Raw genomic sequence first — 18,350 nt, 5'->3', positions numbered from 1 at the left:
TAAAGAACAGGTTAAAATACCTATGCATTTATAAGCAATAAAACATTTCCAATACAGTTGAAGCCTCCTGTGAACTCTTTACCAATTTTATATCTCCCTTTTTGTGCCAGAGGTAACCATTCTTTTGAGTTTGGTGTTTATCATTCATAGGCTTTGCTTTATACTTAAACTTAATTCCATATCCATTACAGAGGAAGACAAACTCCCCTTACCATTCTTTGAGATCCAAGAAAGACCTTTTCTTTGCTTCCTATTACACTTTAATTAAAACAAAAAAATCCTTAACATAATCTGTAAGAACTTGGTTAGCTCTGCATAATCTGGCCTCTTCATTGCCAGCCTCAGCTCCTGTCTTATTCCCAGTGGGTCTTTCTGATATACTGATCTGTACACTCCCAGTTTTTTTTATTTGTCCAAGGTCTTCACATAACGCTGCCTCCTCAAGTGAAATATGCTTGTCCCCATTCTTCTGCAGAATGGTTCCTGCTTACCCTTCAGGTTCCCTGTTTAAACGCTGTTGCTTCAGAGAAGCCTTCCACTTGAAATCATGTCCGCCTGCAAAGATCTTGCTTCCCACCCTTTTAATTTATTTCATAGCAGATACTGCAATTTAAAATTGTGTTTATTTGTGTGATTTTTGTTTAATGTCTGTCCTTTACTCTGGTATGGCCCATTTTGTTCTCACATGTTTCCCCCTAGCATTTAGCACATATGGTCTTGTGCATTACAGGCATTCAATAAATATTTGTTGTTGTTATCAGGGAGTGGAATGCAGTGAATGAGAAAGAGGAAGAAAGGGATATTGAGAGAAAGAAAATAAATTACATAAAAATGGAGTCTGTGGCTTAGTTTGTATATACTGTTTAGGTAAAATTATGCAACTTGATGTGAAGAAAGTTTGGGGTGAGGGAAGTGATAGGGACTTTTTTGTCTCTTATCATCCAGCTGTAGAACATGTGACAGCTTTTCTCCATTGTTGCTTCTTGTTTTTCAGTGTAATCTTTCACTTTTGTGTTCTCATTTTGGGGAATCTGCATTCCTGGATATAACTACTGAGCTTTCAAATGATAAACTTTTAGAGCAGCCCCAGTGGCTTTAATCTTAATGTGGAAACACTGTAATGGGCTCTAAAAATCTGGAAAAATTTAGGATACACAGTTGAGAAAATATATCTGGTACTTTTGAATAGGAAAGCCACAAGGCCACTTGTAAGAGTTTCAAGGTGGGTAACTATAACTAAAATATTCATAGTGGTGGCAGTTTCTCTATTATTGCTAGGCAGTTTGATTTATTTTCAGGAGAAAATAAAGGTTATAAAAAAGGAAAAAGAAAATGAAGTCAGTCTGAGAGAAGGGCTGGGTTTTCAAAATGTCAGAATCTACTTATGTCGTACTCTATGTAAATCTTAGCTGGCATTTGTAATTAAAGTCCAAGCCTACAAGATTATACTGAAAAAAAAATTTTTTTTTTCGTTGGTGGTGTGGGAAAAGGAGATACAAAAGAGAATTTAATTAAAATGTCTTAGTGTTAAAAGGAGGGGCTTTGTGAAGTGTCTCATTTGTGGTTATAGAAGGTGCCATTATTAATAATAATATTGTACCTTACATTTTTATCACACTTTATACTTTTAATTGAACTTTTTCCTATATTACCTTATATAGTTCTTATAGTAACACCGTGAGAGTGTTAAAACAGGGGTCTTATTACCTTTGTTTCATAACTAGGAAAACTGGGACAGAAATCAGACAGGCTAGGCCTAAATTTAAAATAATTTTTCTAGGTATAGTTTTTTAGGCAAGATTAATATTCACTCTACCTCTACCCCGCCAAAAAGGTTTAGATTGGAGGGTATAATTAGGTTCTTCTAAGGACCAGGATGAATTAGGTGGATGTCCTGTATAGGTTTTCCAGGCTTACACATTTTTTTTTCTAATTTCCTAAAGATGCAAAGTAGTTAGCAATCTTGAATGAATGGAACAGAGCCAGTTAAATGCATATAATTAAAGATGCATTACTAGCCTATTTTAAGTTAAAGCTTATTGGATGAAGTTTAATGGGTGCAGTCCTTGCCTGATATCTTAGGGGTCCAATAATCAGGAGAAATAGGTATGAACTTGTAAGAATGAAATACCATAATTTGGAGTAAATGAACTGTAGCTTAAATAAAACTATGTGATGAAGCAGAGGGTGGAAACCCAAGTCACGTGAACTGAGGACAGACACCTCTTGGTGCCCATTTAAAAGGCTTTTTTAAAAAGAAAAAGTGGAAGGCAGTGTATATGTTGCATATATACATGTGTGCAGGAAAGTGGAGGGATATTTTTTGAAGATAAATGCCAGGAGGTATTTATAATGATTAGCCAAGAGGGCTGTTTGTTGCATTAAGGTAAAAGTCAAATCTTGTATTTTTCAATTGGCCAAAGCCTGGTTGCAGAGAAATTTAATTTTCAGTCTTTCTGGGCCAGTTGGCAGAAGCTTCCCTTAGGTTAAAAGAACCAGGCATATTTACTTTGAAGAACAGAAGTCTTAAGAGAATCTGATGACTGTCCTGGGATGACTAACATGCTGTCATAGGGAAAGAGAGTATGAACTCTGACAATTAAGTTCGCGAACTTGTTGCAATGCTATTGCTAACCTTTTTTGATATCAGAGGGTTATTCATTATGAATTTGTACCAACTAGACAAACAGTTAACCAAGTTTACTATTTGGAAATGCTGAGAAGGCTGTGTGAAAAAGTTAGATGAAAACGACCTGAACTTTTCTCCAACAATTCATGGCTCTTGCATCACCACAATGCACGAGTTCACACGGCACTGTCTGTGAGGTAGTTTTTAGCTAGTAAACAAATAACTGTATTGGAACACCCTCCCTACTCACCTGATCTGGTCCCCAATAACTTCTTTCTTTACTCAAAGATAAAGGAAATATTGAAAGGAAGACATTTTGATGACATTCAGGACATCAAGGGTAATACGACAACAGCTTTGATGGCCATTCCAGAAAAAGAGTTTCAAAATTGCTTTGAAGGTGGACTAGGCACTGGCATAGGTGCATAGCTTCCCAAGGGGACTACTTTGAAGGTGACCATAGTGATATTCAGCAGTGAGGTACGTAGCACTTTTTCTAGGATGAGTTCGCAAACTTAAGTTTTCTGACCTCGTTTACTATGGAGAGCCAAAACCAAGTTAGCAGCAGGTGAAGGTTACAGGGAGCCAGAGTCACAGGAACAGCAAAAGCAGAACTTTGTAATGGTCACTGTTGTCTAAAGATGAAATGAGCTTCCTTGTTGAAGTAGTGGAGACCTTGTTACTGGAAGGAATTGGCGAGAAAGATTAAAATGTTGAGTTACACCAAGTTATTTCAATATTAAAGCTTATAAGAAGATGTCCTCTGTGTCACCTGGCTAAGATAAGGACATATGTCAACATAAAGGACAAAAATCTGTGCCTCTATTATGTGATGCCAAGAATGAACTTCATGAAAACCAGGTTTACTTCCTGGGTTGCTCAGCCATATTTAATACGTGAATTTTTAAAAATCCATGTATTTTTATCTGTAGGCAGCCATTTGATGCCTGGAATTACCCCAAATAAGAATCTGAGACTTCACCAGCTATTTCCAAATCTCAGAAGAAGTGGCATAAGAGAATGAAACTTTTATTACAGGGGGGGAAAAAGAGAAATTGCTTTGTTTCTTCATTAAGGCAATACAACAAGTCTTTATTATCAGTGGATAATTGGTAGTGAAAAAAGCCTGCTTTAAATTACTCCATTTAAAACTGAGTGGGGATAACAACTATCAACTCTGGACAAATCACGAAAACAGCTATCTGAAGTATTGGTGAGCCACCAAAAGCAGGTTACATTTTGAGAGGAGATGATGTTTTCAAGAAGAGAGGGAGGGATACTGGATAAGTTGGTCATTTTCAAGGTTTCCAGTATGACAGCAGGCCCCAGTCAGTGCCAGACAGGGAGGACTAATAAAACTCCAACAGAAAAATCAGCAGTCTTTCTGGTGGAGAGACCCAGGAGAACAGACCTTGGGTAACTCACAGCTACTGGGACCTGAAAAGATAGTCCTGGAAAGGAAAGAGCAACAGAAAGGGAGTCCTAAAATCTGTGTATAAACTTTGCCCCAGTTTCTGGCTGATCCCCAACCATGCATGCACAGGGCAGGCCTTAAGAAGCCCATGTAAGGCTAAAAGAAATAAACAGATAATTGAGCTGCTGCCCACTGCAGGTGAGACAGAATGTGCAGTTAGGGAATAAGCAGATAAGCTTTTTATTAAACAAACAAACACACAAACAAACAAACAAACAAACAGAAAGTGACACTCTTCAGAGCACTATAGAAGAATTCAGAGTCTCCACAACATGATAATAATGTCTAAGATATAACTCAAAATTACTCAACATACAAAGAAGCAGGAAAATATGAAAAAAATTAGGGCATTTCAGCAAAGAGATTGAAATTACAAAAAGAACCAAGTGGGAACTTAAAGTTGAAAAATATAATATGTGAAATAAGAAAATAACCTCATGGGCCAATCAGTAGAATAAAGATGACAAAGGAAAAATTCAGTGAAATTGAAAATAGATCAATAGAAACTATCCAATTTAAAGAACAGAGAAAGAAAAAATGGAAAAAAAAATAGTATGAGAGATATGTGGGATAATATTAAATGGTCTAACATAAGTAACTCCCAGAAAAAAAAAAAAAGGAGAGCAGTATTAGGGGGAAAAGAGAAAAAAACAACCAAACAAACAAACAAACAAAAAAAAGAAACACTTGAAGAAATAATGGCCCCAATTCTCCAAATTTGAAAGAGTTAAATTTACAGACTCAATAACTTCAGTGTACCCCAAAGAGGATAAATGCAAAGAAAAGTATGCCTAGGCACATTATAATAAGCTGCTGAAAACTAGAAAAATTTATAGGTAAAAATTGTTTTTCTGTAAAGACCCAAAAAAGAGAACACAACTTACTGATATCAGAAATGAAAGAGTAATTATCACTACAGAATTTATAGAGACTAAACAGGCATTAAGGGAATTTTATGAATATCTATATGCCAAAAAAATAGTACTACTTAGATGAAGTGGATAAATTTCTTGAAAAGTATACTTTACTAAAAGTGACACAAGGCCAAAACAGAAAACCTAAACAGTACTTTATCTATAAAAGAAGTTGAATTTTTTAATTAAAATAAAAACTTTCTATAAAGAAAAGTATGGGCCCAAATGGGTTCACTGGTGAATTCTATCAACCATTTCAAAAATAACACCAATCTTACATAAACCCTTTCAAAAAATAGAGGAAGGAAGACTAATTCCTATCTCATGAGGCTAGCATAACCCTAATACCAAACCTGAAAAAACATTACAATAAAGGAAAATTATAGAATATCTCTCATGGTCCTACAGGTAAAAATTCCTTGACAAAACATCAGCAAATGAAATCCAGCAATATAAAGAAAAGAATAATATATTATGATTAAGTAGGGTTTGGCCCAGGATTCCAAGGTTGATTTAACATTTCAAAAATCTCACCATATTAACAGAATACATGGGAAATAATTAATTCATAATTAAAAAGTAGGAATAGCAAATGACTTCTTTAACCTGAAAAGGACATCAGTGAAAAACCTACAACTCACATCATGTTTAAATGGTAAAATATTGACTGCTTTATACAATAGAGAACAAGATAATTCATGCCCGTGTTCACTCCTATTTGAGGTCCTAACCATTGTAATGAAATAAGGAAAGGAAACTGTATAAACATATAAAAGGAAAAAAGTAGAACTATCTCTACCTGTACCTTTGGCAAGGTCATGTTATATAAAGTCTTTTGTATTTTAATATACTAAGTGGATGGAGATCAAAATTTCATAGTAAACAATAGGGAAAGTGACTTTATTTTGACTCCGCCTTAAAAATTAAAACAAATTAATAAAAATAAGTTTATATAATTGGCAACATTTCATTTGTAGCTCTAACTCTGCATTATTTTTTAGAAGCATGAATTAACTGCTTGTTTTCTGAATAATTTTTCAGGTCAAATGTTGTGATAGCACAATCACATTTGATTGTAGCACCATTTTTGCAAAGAAAATTTCCTAAAAACATAATCTTTTTATATTCAAATCATTCTCTTTTGAATAATCTACCATATGAACTCTCACTTCTGCCAGTTTCTGGTTCCTCAGTTCTACCTAATCTAACTACAAATTCTTGATTTGTCAATGATTTGAGCTGTTCTTCAACACTGCATGTCTGTGAATTTCTGTATCTTTTGCAAGATTTGCAATTTCACTTTGCAGTCACTTAAAATTTTTATTTTGAATATTATTTACAGTATTCCACAATGCCATATACATTAATCAGCTAGCCTGATTCTCAACTTGACTGAAAAAAATATTGGTCAATTTTTAAAAGTATTCCTATTCTTAGGCTATACTTCAATTAAATCAATCTTTAGGAATGGGACCCAGGTATGAATATGTTTTCAAGGCTTCGTGTGACTCCAATATGCAAATAAGTTCGAAAGCACTCACTAGTGATTATTTATCAAAGATATAAGGAAACTGACCCAAATGGGTGAGATACATGATAAGTTCATTTGTGAGAGATTTGTGTGAAGACTAATTTTATAAATGTTAAGATCATTAGTGAATATTTTTATATCTTGATGCCTTTTATTTTCTATGTAATTTTAGAGACTCACATAATGAGTTTTTGAATAATGAGAGAATCTCCTATATCTAGTGAATGCCAAGTGTATGTATGGGCCAGGAATACGGTGGCCCATACATACACTTGTCATTTAAAAACTAAAGTGTTTGTTGTCCCTGTAAAGAAGGGGGAGATACTAAATAAATATTTAATTATAAGATAATAGATGCTATGAAAGGAGGGGGAGACCTAACCTGGCCTTGGGATCAAGGATGATGACTCTACATTAGTGATATTAAAGCTGAATACTACAAGATAAGTAGGAGATAATTTGCTGAAGAGGAGACATAGGGAACAGAATTTTTTTAGGCCATAGTTGGGAAAAAGTGTACAAGCTCTAGGAACAGAAATCAGGCAAAGATGACTAAGAACCATCAACAGAGAATATAGTTAGAGAAGATCAAGTCTTAAGTTGCTAAGTGTGTGTGAGTGTCAGAAGATAAGATTAAAAAGATGGTTTGGAAGATATTAATAGGTCTTGTGTCCATACCAAGAAATTTGGAGTTTATTCAGTATTATAAGGAAAAAACAAAAGTTTTTAAGCAGGAGATTGACATGATCAGATTTTATGTTTTAGGACCACAACTCAGGTAGGGACTAAAAAAGAAAAGAAAAGATTTCCCAATGTGATGTCCTCACTGAGAATCAGAAAAATGAACTTTTCTTTGTTGTGCTTTTCCTGCATTGCAATAAAATTATTAAAGTAGAATGGGAATTCTTCTCCAGCTCTTACTACTACTCCATTCTCCAAGCTAAATGCAAAACCACATGTATGAGGACAAAAAAAAAAAAAAATCTTTACTAGCATCCCTCAAGAACCATATGTATACCAACACAAGCAGAGTCTTCTTAGGAGTTTGTGAGTTTGCCAAAACAGTTTTGAAATAAGGCCAGGAGCTTGAGAGTCATGCTCAAGGGACTGTCCCCAGGGAACAATATGGCTCCAGAAACCATAGTTCTCTGAAGATACTAAAGTGGCCCAAGGCAATTAATTTGACCACAGTAAACATGAAATTATCCTTTTAGTTTGAATGACTGTTAGCTAGTAGGATAAGAAGTGGGGGAGGAAAAAAAGAAACTTTTAATTAAATAATGTTTTACGTATTTTTCTCCTTTGGACTCAATTCAGTCACAAATGATATAGCAATTTGTCTGGGATTTCCGCAGCATTAATTCATTCAAAAAAGCAGAAAGTGAATGAGAACCAAAAAACGTATTTATTATGCCCTCTTTCCTTTAAGCACCAGGAGAAACTCAGTGTCTTTTGTGGTCACAAGAGTTGCATTTCTAAGACTTGGATGTATCCAATTTAAAAATGGATTAAAATATGCTCCTAAACATAATACAGGAAAGATAATTATTTTCTTTTTCTTCACCTTTCTGTTTATTGAAAGTAAACAGTGATGGGAATATTTAATGTTATATTTATTTGTATATTTAAGTGATGGAAATAAGACATGAAAATAATGACATTACTGCGAGTAAAGAACACCTAAAAGAACATTTTTGTTTGTTTTCCAAAGATAAAGTACACTTCAGAAACAAATTTAGAGGTATCATTTAGACTTACCCTCCTTTTGTTACAAAATATAGATGCCTCTGGTATGAATGGTGTCTGTTGCCTTTAGCCCACTGACAATCAGAGTCCAAGAAAATAAATGAATTAGTCGCAGCTGAATCAGCTAAAGTGCCAGTTAGACCTGGAGATACCAAGTTTTAGGGGAAATTTTGGAAAGGGTGAATTGATTATTAATTGGGAATGGGTAACCACATAATCTAAATTCTAGTCCTGATTATGCCACAGATTAACCGTGTGACTGTTTTACTTAGTCTATCTCAAATCTGTATGATCAATGTACTATTACTACTACCGATAATACCAATATTTAAAATAATTGAGAATTTCCAGTTTCCCACTACTTAGTGCCTGTTTGTTCTTCTACTTTTCTCTCTTTTAAAATTAGAGCTCTAGTTAGGAAGAAACAGGAAAATGATTTTTATTTCTGAGAAGTACTTTTTTCTAAATGAGAAAGTCTGCTAGGATCTGCTGTATAAGCTCTCTGGCATTTCGCTACTAATTATACGTAGTATTCAGTGGGACAGTTCGAAAGAGAAATATAAACTATAGATCAGAAACTCAAAAAAATTGTCATAGGTTCATTTTGGATATATTAATTTGCTTTTGTGCTACCCCCTTTTCTTTCTTTTTCAGCTGTGTGGAGTCTCTGATTACTCAATAATATATACATTTACCCAAAGCATTCTCATTTCTGTTTTAGAAGGTAAAAAAAGTGCATTTCACTTATGATGATGCTTCTTGAAATTTCTCCATTTTATCAGTTTATTTTGCTCTTTCCCTGGAGTTGTTTAAACATTTTTTTTTATCCTAAAAATGAGGGTGTGTCAAAATTGTTGCAAGCAAAGATAGAGGTGATCATATATGGCTTTGTGCTGATATCGACTGCTATTTAAAATAGTACCTCTAAGATGAATTTACTTTTAGCAATTTTTCTTTTTCAAGTGTATTTATTGTGCAACATTTAATCAATTTTTCACATCACTAACATTTTAGTAATACCTTTATTGTACTAGGATCAATGTAGGCTCTTTGAACAAGGATCTCAATACAGAACGAGTTAATCCCTCTCTTGCACATTCAGGTATTTCTTAGATTTCTCAAGCCTGCCTCTTTAAACACCAACATTATTCTAACAATTTACCTATACATTTTGATTTCCTAAGTAGGTTATTGTTAAGAAAATATAGAAAAATTAAAGTAGAGAGTATTTAAAATCACCCATAATTCCATTACCAGAGGTAACCTCAGTTAAAATTTTGGTGTTATGTAGTTGAGGTTATAGCATCTAGTTTTAAATTACAATTTAAAATTTTAATATCTTAATAGTTTGTCATGATGGCTCAGAGTTATTATGAACATTTGATTTCTGAGCTGCTCCTGGAGTGGATGGTCTGTTTAGGCTACTTATCTATATATTGAGTGGCCCCCAAATGCTGTGCTTTTTGAGTTCCTGTGTCTGCAATTTGGGTTTCCTGACTTTGCCTTTGTTTCCAGATGCTAAGCTGTCATTTCTCTGTAATTAGTGCTTTTGCCTCTAGTAATATCAATCCTCCTTCCATACTCCTTTAAGCTGCCATTTTTGTTTAGCTATGGGCTGTTAAATTAGATAAGAAGAGAGGGAAACATTTTATAGAGTTCCTTTATGTTGTATAGCACTAACGTAGGTGCTTTCACATTACATTACACTAAGTCCTTGAATTGTTATTAGTTCAATTATTTTTTAGATAGCAAAGGACATTTATTGAGCACTTGCTATAATATATGCTAGGCACTGTGCTAAGAATGTTACATACACTATGTCAATTGGGTTTATTCCTGCGACACTCCAGCCAAGGTGGACTATTTTACACGTCAAAATACGTCGAGTCAGAGAAGTTGAGTAACTTGCCCAAGATCACACTACTAGTAAAGAGTAGAATCAAGATGTGAGTTCAAGTGTGCCCCTCAAATAATTAAAAGTGCTATAATTATGTCTCAAGTAAGAGTAAATAGATCTGAGCTCAGGAGTTCTCCTTTAAGAGAAGGAAGTAAGCTTTAGTGTATTACCTTGAGACATCTGTTTTGGGTTTTGCTTCCTTGCTAATTCTCCTCATTGCTCTATTATTAGGGATGTTGCTGTATAAGGGATGTATGGAGAATGGGAGTGAGATAAGTGTGGAAGTGTGGAAGGAACTCAATATCCAGGGCAAATTCATCTTAAAAGAAGAAAGTTTAAAGAATCTAACAAGGAAGGAGCAATTTTTATTACTGTTAACTAAGCCTCGCTTTCATAATGCTTAAAATCATGAGTGTATTCTTTGCTAAATTTCCTGTATCAAAAGGTTCTGATTTATGGAATTGCACACAAGTTAATACAGTAATTAGCCAAAACACCATTGTACTACTTGTTCTTAACTACATTTCTTGGGGAAGCAGGTTTTAATCTCGATGTATATTTCTAATTATACATGAAATGAAGATGGTAATTTGAAGGAACAAAAAGCCTCAATTAGGTTCTTTTATGGTGGCTAAGAGGTTAAGTGGTGGTTGAGAACTTGGTCTTTAAAATTTGTGCCTAGATTCAAATCCCGACTCCACCGTTACTAGTACAATCTCAGACAAGTTAATTTGTCTGGGCCTTGTTTCTCATACGGAAAAATGGGGATGCTGATAATATCAACATAGTAATACCTAGTCCTCTATGTGTTGTTTGTTTAGAGGACTAAATAAGTTAACATATATAAAACAATTAGAATTAACAGTTGTTGCATAACAAGTGCTTTACAAGTGCTTAGCTATTATTACTTTATTTGAATTTTTAACCATTCTCAGAGTTCTGTAAAAACTGCTAAAAATCTTAACTCTTTGCCTATCAAAAACATTTTATTTTTCATTTCACAAATAACCTAATAGTGTCCTCCATCATTCACTCCCTTTTTCATTAAGACCTACCTGTGAAGTTGGCAATGACCTCACAATTTTTAAGTCCATATCTTGGACCTATGCACAGAAGCATTCAAAGTCGCAGTATTTTATTCAGAATGGACCCAAGCTTCATGTGAGGTATGAAATACAGAATCTCTTTACCTTCAGATAGTTTCTCAAGTTGAGATTTTCTCTACTTTTTGCAAATTAGGCAAACAGGGTAACAGTGCAGTTCAATGGTTGACTTGAATGTTGAACATGCATTGATATCCTGTAATAGAGAGGACTCCTTGTTTGTTTGCTATTTTATTATTGAAAGAAAATTGCAAATGGAAATTTACTCTTTACCCCCCACTAGGGTGTGCATGTGCAAGACAAAGATAAAAGCTATGTTTCCTTCGTGGAAGGGTGTGGAGGTAGAGGATGATTTCAAATTAGAAATAATGTCAGCAATAGAGGCTTCCAATGAAGATATCGTGGCCACCAAAGGACAAAGGGGAGAAGCTAATTCCTGAAGTTGAGGTATTTAATTAAACATATAGTTGTTCTTTATGTGTACAGGAGCCAGGTTTGTTGTTAATTTGTGAGCTGAAGAGATAGTGTGTTTGACAAAGGTATTTATTGGATGGTTTGATGATGGTCAGGAGAGAAGGAACCTGGGGATATCCAAAAAACCTGTAATGAGTAGGGTAGAAAATAAAATCTTTGGATAGGCAAATACTGTTTTTTTTTTTTAAGGCTTTTATTTCTCTTTTATAATGATTAACTTGAGAACTGGTTTATTGTAATGGTGGTTTATTATTTTGGATAATAACACTGACTTAGAAAAAAAGATACCAGACTTTGATTGGAATGTCTAATGCTTTGGTTTACTACCTTAACAAACTTTTTTTGGGAGCAGCTTATAACTTTGTCACCCTCAGGTGATTTTATGTTTAAATGCTTATTTTAAAAAGTCTGGCATTCTCTCTCTGTCTTTCTGTCTCTCTTTCTCTCTCTCTGTATATTTGGATTGGAGGAGGAGATGAGGAGAAAAGGTAAAATTTGAAAGAGAGAAAAAGTCAGTGAAAGTTGATGTAAGGTCCTAGAGAGCTTTGTACTGAAAAATACATTTGAAGCATGTTTTCTCCCTTAGTAGGAAAAATGAAACTGACTGTATTATGCATATTTTCATGAAGAATGTATATAAATATCATATGCAGAATTATAAGAACAAGTAAACTCTCAAAGAGATGAAAGAAAATATATATGACTTAAAAATTGTAGCAGAGGTAAAGAAAAACATTTTGTGAACATACTTTTACATATAGTGTCCAACTGGGATAAAGTTTTAACAGAACAGGCTGGGCCATTTATAGATTACAACACTTTTAATTTTCCCAATGTTACAAAGTGTTGATTTTGATAAAGAATTTGTTGATGCTGTATCAGCTTCTCCATGTGGAGAAGTGCTACTGGGTGATTAGACTTAGGGCTCACAGCCAAAATTCAGAAATTTGGTCCCCAGTTCTCTTGACCTTATGAGAATAGGAAAACAGCTACTAAGTATTGCTGAGCATGAATACCCTGTAAAAGAAATTCTTCATTATCAAGGATGTCCACTCTTTTCTTTCATTGTCTTCTTTCTTTTCTTTTTTTAAAAAAATTCTTTTTTTGTCTCATGTCATTATCATCTTCATCTATCTTTAATTAAGTAGGTTCAAATTTTGGAGCTACTCCAGGGTTTATATTAGCTGTCATGTGAAAATTCTTTACATTTGTATAAATATTTACTGTAATTTTAAAGCAAAAGAGTCTAATTTTTTACTGTAGGTTTAAAGCTGAGGAATCTAAAACTTGATGAGATTAATTGATTTGCTCAAGATCACATATATTTAGAAATCCAGGCAAGACTTTTGGTAATACCACACAGCCAAATAATTGATTTTCTGTTTTGGTCTTGCCATATCGATGACCAGTGTCAGCATATTTGTTTTTAATCATATACTTAACCATTTGTAATTATTTTATTTAACTATATCTACCTATCAAATGAATGGACACATATGAAGGAAATTTGCCTGATTACCTTGTAGGGCTTATTTGCAACTTGATATTAGTACATTTACAGGGTTTCATAATCTTAAATAAAATTTCTGATCGGATAGAATATTATAATACATTTATGACATTTGCTTTTCATAGAAAAAAACTATCATATCTTTCTGTGTATGTTTTGACAATGAAAAGCAGTATGTTAGTTTTTCCTTTTCCATAAATTATAAGCTTGTTAAACAATTAGAATGGATCTGGAAAAAAACGTAAAATATATCTTTCTCATTGCTTTTGCTGATTACAAAAACATGATTATTGGAGAAAATTTGGAAAATATATAAAAGAAACTAAAACATATCTTCCATAATGACATCTGGAGCTACCTCAAAATGCTAATTATATCCCAGAAGTTTTTTACTTAGATAAACACATTTTTAAAAAGAAAAGTGGTATCTTATTACACACACTGTTTTGCAAACTACTTTTTAAAAGTTAACATATCATGATCATTTCCCCCATGTCATTAAATATTCTCTTGCATATCTTTTATTTCTAGAACAATCTTTATTTACTACAAAAGTAACAGATATTACATATAGGAAATTTAGAAAACACTTATAAAAATAAAGAAAAAACTGTACTCTGTTTTCCAGATATAATTATTATACTACCAAGATTATATATATACATATATATGTGTATATATATATATATATCTCCAGTATTAAAATTTCATGTCTCTCTCTCTCTAATGTTCATATCTATATCTCCTATTTAAACAAAAAATGGAATCATTTGGCAACAGATGCTTTATAATCTGCTTTTTCATTTAACAGTATCATATCATTTACAATTTCTCATGATACCACTATTCTTTTACATTATTATTTTTAATGGTTGCATACTATTCTATTTGTGGATATTTCATAGTTTAGCTTATCATCTATAGGTAGATTATTTCTGATTTTCTATTATTATTAACAACATTGCAACAAACTCCTCAGTAGTTTAATCTTTGCACAGAACTCTGATGATTTCTTTAGTTCACATTCTTAGAAATGAATTGTTGGGTAATCACTTTTTAAAGGCATTTGATTCATATTGTCAAAATGCTGTCCAGAAAAGTTGAATCCGTTTACTCTTACCAGCAGTATATGACAGGGTTCATTTTGTCACATTCATGCTGATACATGTTATTGTTATTGTTTTCAACCATTGACAATATGACAGAGAAATGACAGCTCGTTTTGAGTATAATTTGTATTTCTTTAATTAGTAGTGAAATGAAATATTTCTTCCTTTATTTACTGTTCATTTGTATTTCCTATCTTTTTTTTCATAAATTTGTTTCTCATATCCTTTGAGAAATAAAGTAGATTTTTGAACCAGACTGTTGGTGACTGAGTTTGAGTTTTGGCTCCATAATCAGTACTTATCATCTCTGTAATGTTGGTGTTTACTTAATCTTTTGGTGTCTCAGTTCCTTATCTATAAAAGTTTCCCATATGTATAGGGTTGTTGCAAGGGTCGAATGAATGAACATGTATGTATCAAATATTTAGAACAGTCCAACACCCAATAATGCACTTTATTCTAATGGGCAGTTAATTCTTACTGATTTGTAAGAGACCTTTATTATGCTAAAAATATTAACCTTTTATCGTATATCATGGAGATTCTTTTCCAGTCTTGACATTTTGTCTTTCAGTTAAAATTTGTAGAAAATCAATTTTCTCCCGTCAGATCTAAAGGTTTATATTTCTCCTTTTGAGGATCTACCTTTGGTGTCATTTTAAAAAATGTCTTTCCCACCCCAAATCACATAAACACATATATTTTATTATAGCAATATCATGGGTTTTTTCACCTTTAGTTTTTTAATTCATCTGGAATTTAGTTTTCTGTGTAATACGCAATTAGAATACAAAGAACCAATTATTCCAACAGTATTAGTTACACAATCCTTTTACACACTATAGTTATCATAGACTAAATTCTTAGAGATAGTTGGGTTTATTTTTCAACTTCTTTTGTAATAATCAAGCTGGCTATTCATGTGGAACACTTTTATTTAGTGAGATTTTATATATTTTTCATGGAATTACTTTTCAAATTATCTTGTTTTTTTTCTCAAGCATTTGTTTTTTCCAGATAAACTTTAGAATAATTTTATCATCTCTCCCTCTAGCCCTACTCCCCCACTCAAAAATTTTCTATTTGTAATTTTTATAGAAGTGTTCTAAATTTATAAAACAATTTGGGATCACATGGTTTTTTAAAACTGATGCATTGTATTTTACTTTTAGGATACACTTTTACTTTAATGAATCCATTGTGCTTAGGATATAGTAGGCACTCAACACGAATTGCTGAATAATTATTAAATGTGTTGATGCTACCTGTTGAAAATTTAGGTTGTTTTAATTTTTCTCTATTCTAAGCAATACTTCAATAAACATAATTAATATATAAATCTTTGAATACCACCGTGATTGCTTCTGTGGAATAAATTCCTAGGCATCTAAAATCTAGTTCAAAGAATATTTTTAATGATTTTGATATATCGCCAAGTTGTCTTCCAGAAAGGATGTACTAATTTGTATTCCCCTCAACAGTTCAAAACCATGCTGCTGTGATCAGCTTCTTATTTGTCTCCTGTTGTAAGGTGCAATACCAATTTCTAGTGAGTTTGAAATTAATATTTTATACTGAAAGAAACTTTCACTGTTTAAATGCTTGTTTATATGTTTGAGTGTAAAGGAGATAGAGGCACATAAAACTTGATGAATTTACAGTAAAATACATGACTCCTTCTCTTAGGGTAAAAAAAAGTGTAAATGTCATTCCACATGCTTGGTCAGAGTCAAATGTACAGAGAACCAGATACCAAAAATAGCTAGTAGTAGTAGTAGTAGCAGTAGTAATAATAATAATAATAATGTAATAAATATTATCTAGGATAATGTCTTCAAGTGGTGTTTTTCCCGCCCTAAATTGTTTTCGTTCTTTCTTTATACTGTAAAGTCAAATTTTCCTCTTTTCTAATAAAAACAAATGCTGGTTACTTAGTTTGTCTTAGTATCTCTCCTATTTTAGCTCTTTTAAGAGTGACAAAGCACGACCAACCTCACTCTATGACCTGCTGTCTTTAAGTTGCAATTTTTGTTGGAAGAAAAAAATTCGTATTTATTTTGTTTTGTCCTTGATTACCTGGAAACTGAGATTTAGACAAGAAAGTAAACTAACCTTATAGTTTGAGTAGTTGGATGGAAAGAAGCTGATAAACAAAGGGCTTTAAGCACTCTGGTTCTTTCCGTTTTTATTGATCTATTTATTCACTTTTCATTCTTTATCTGTGTCTTGATGCAGTATGCATATTACAAAAAGAGAATATGGCTCAATCGTGATGGTATAGTTATTACTACTATATTTTCAAAAGTGAAATCCACTTTGCCTAGAAACAAATACCAACAACTTCAATATTTCTGTAACAATTTGACTTTTATTTTTGTATAAAAGATTTCTTTGTAGATTGTTTTAAGGGATTTTAGATTCCTGAAGAATAATACCCCTTAATACAGTTTTCCCCTTTTCTTTTTCTCTCCTTTTATCCTTCCTTCTCTTTTCCCATCTCCCCTCTCCCCTTCCCTTCTTCTTTCTTTCAGTTGTGTTTAGTGAGTGTTAAAGAGATACAACTGACAAATCTGGAATGTGAAATGTTCCGTTAGCAGTGCAGTAGGTATTCCCCATTTTCAACAATTGCCTGGGGAAATTTAAGTTGCTCTACGCTGAGTCTACAGAATGTAGTCATGGGTTTCAATGACGACCGTGAAGAATTCTTTCCTCATTTTCTTCACTTTAACCTCATAGAGATTGTGCAAAACTCTTACCCTTAGCAAGAGTGCTGGGATTGAAAACACCCAGTTTACTCATGTTTTTCCTTATTCCCAGTACCCATCTTTTGAAATGAGGTTTTAGCCATTTAAAGGCAGGAGTGTAGAGGAAGTGGGTGAAGGACTCCTCTTGTAATTATAGCTAACTCTCTATCAAACATGCCTGGATTGTGTCTTGAGCATTGAGTACAGCAATTTTATAATCTTGCGATGACTTTCCTTTCACAGTCACATATCTCTCTCCTCCTATTCCCACTCTCATTCTCTACTTTCACCCCTTACCAGTTTTTTTTTTTTTTTTTAATTCTAGGTTATTTTAATATTGACCTTAAATCAATCTAATTCAGAGAATATAGATCCAGGAAGAGAAAATAAACTCACACTTTTTATGCTAGAACTATACATAAGTGATTTGAGATTACCTACATTTTTTTTTTTTAATCTTCTTTGCATTAGGTCTGCCATTGGCTCCCTTACTATAGTTATATATCATTCATCAGGCAAGCATGCAAGTACAGATTTTTAGTGAATTGTTTAGGACTATGCATTTCTTCCATCTTTCCTGTACAATGCTCAGCACTTTGGAGTTTGGAAATCTGGATTCTAGTCCCAAATCTTCTTTTGGTGCTTTGAAGTTTAGAGAACTGCGGTCTAGTCCCAGCTCTCTCTGCTACCAATTAGTAACTAGTGACTTGCTTGAGCAAGTTGTTTAAGCTCTCTAGGCCTCACTTTCCTTTCAGTTGTAACACTTTCTGGTTCAGTGATAAAAAATATCTAACTGGGGCTGGAGAAATTAGGTTTGATGAATGGAAGATGTCATTGCTTTTTTTTTTTATAATGTGTATAACTTCTGTGTGAGTAGGCTGAAAAAATAATTGGTGTAGACTAGTAAAGTGTGAAAAGGATTTAAGAAGTGTTCATTAAAACAGTATGCTTTTGAAGTTTCTTTTTCATGTAAGTTGATACAATTGTACCTATTTTTTCATCTAAGACCCAATGGCAGTAGTCATTTTTTGGTTAGATAATCCTTTACGTTCCATTCTTAAAGGTTGTTAGTAGGCATCGTGTGGCATTAAGTTTGACTTTCATGTTTAGATCCTGTGACTTTCATAGTTCCATCCTGTGGTTTTTGACCATGGTTGTTCCCTTTTCTTAAGAGCTGTGATACAAAATAGGAAAGTTTCAATAATCACAAAATGAAGAG

The 18,350-nt window shown here is 33.2% G+C and overlaps 1 protein-coding gene across 13 annotated transcripts in view; it reads left to right on the top strand.

The window, feature by feature from the left end:
• The window catches only part of SOX6 (SRY-box transcription factor 6), a 595,594-nt gene that overhangs the window by 186,533 nt on the left and 390,711 nt on the right, over positions 1-18,350 (top strand). The window contains exon 1 of one of the 13 annotated variants that reach the window (XM_074336054.1): positions 11,620-11,741. The exons of the other annotated variants lie outside the window; for them this stretch is intronic. The gene's annotated coding sequence lies outside the window, so the exon portion shown is untranslated. Of the gene's footprint in view, positions 1-11,619; positions 11,742-18,350 lie in introns of those variants that run through there. 13 annotated transcript variants of the gene reach the window in all.

Source organism: Rhinolophus sinicus, linkage group LG06 (assembly GCF_036562045.2).
Source record: "Rhinolophus sinicus isolate RSC01 linkage group LG06, ASM3656204v1, whole genome shotgun sequence".
Taxonomy (NCBI): Eukaryota; Metazoa; Chordata; class Mammalia; order Chiroptera; family Rhinolophidae; genus Rhinolophus; species Rhinolophus sinicus.
The sequence above is the reverse complement of the archived record's forward strand: the minus strand, read 5'-3'. Positions and strand labels throughout refer to the sequence as shown.